At 32.4% G+C, this 435-nt stretch overlaps 1 protein-coding gene across 1 annotated transcript in view; it reads right to left on the bottom strand.

The window, feature by feature from the left end:
• LOC119586982 (RNA binding protein fox-1 homolog 3-like) overlaps positions 1-435 on the bottom strand; it is a gene marked incomplete at both ends in the record, with an annotated part of 26339 nt that overhangs the window by 5419 nt on the left and 20485 nt on the right.

Below are 435 nucleotides of genomic sequence, written 5' to 3'. Positions count from 1 at the left end.
GTTGCAGAGAATCTTTAAGCACCCAACAGATTGTCACTTAAATGAAGAGAAAAAGGAATGTTAGACCCTTAGTTTTACTTTCAGAAAAAGGTGTCTTTTTCATTAATGCTTTGCAAGATACAACTTCTGTGGTACATCCATGCTTAAGAATTCTTTTGAGCTAAAATACACAAGTATGAGTTATAAGTATGGTAAACAAATGTACATAAGATAGGGAAGAATAAAGGACACTATAAACAAGCACACAATAATAATAGAACACCGTAATGTGCAATCTGTAAAACTGAAAAGTTAATCTGTATAGTACATTAATAATAATATAGTGACAACAATTGATAATTATGCACAAATGAACGTTACCTGAACCTGTGATGAATGCTCACCATCATGTTTACATATACTCTCCTGCTGAACACTTTTGTCCTGAAAGCTACT

The sequence above is a fragment of the Penaeus monodon genome, chromosome 22, assembly GCF_015228065.2.
Source record: "Penaeus monodon isolate SGIC_2016 chromosome 22, NSTDA_Pmon_1, whole genome shotgun sequence".
NCBI classification, from domain to species: Eukaryota; Metazoa; Arthropoda; class Malacostraca; order Decapoda; family Penaeidae; genus Penaeus; species Penaeus monodon.
Note: the sequence above shows the minus strand (reverse complement) of the source record. Positions and strands in the feature narration are given on the sequence as shown.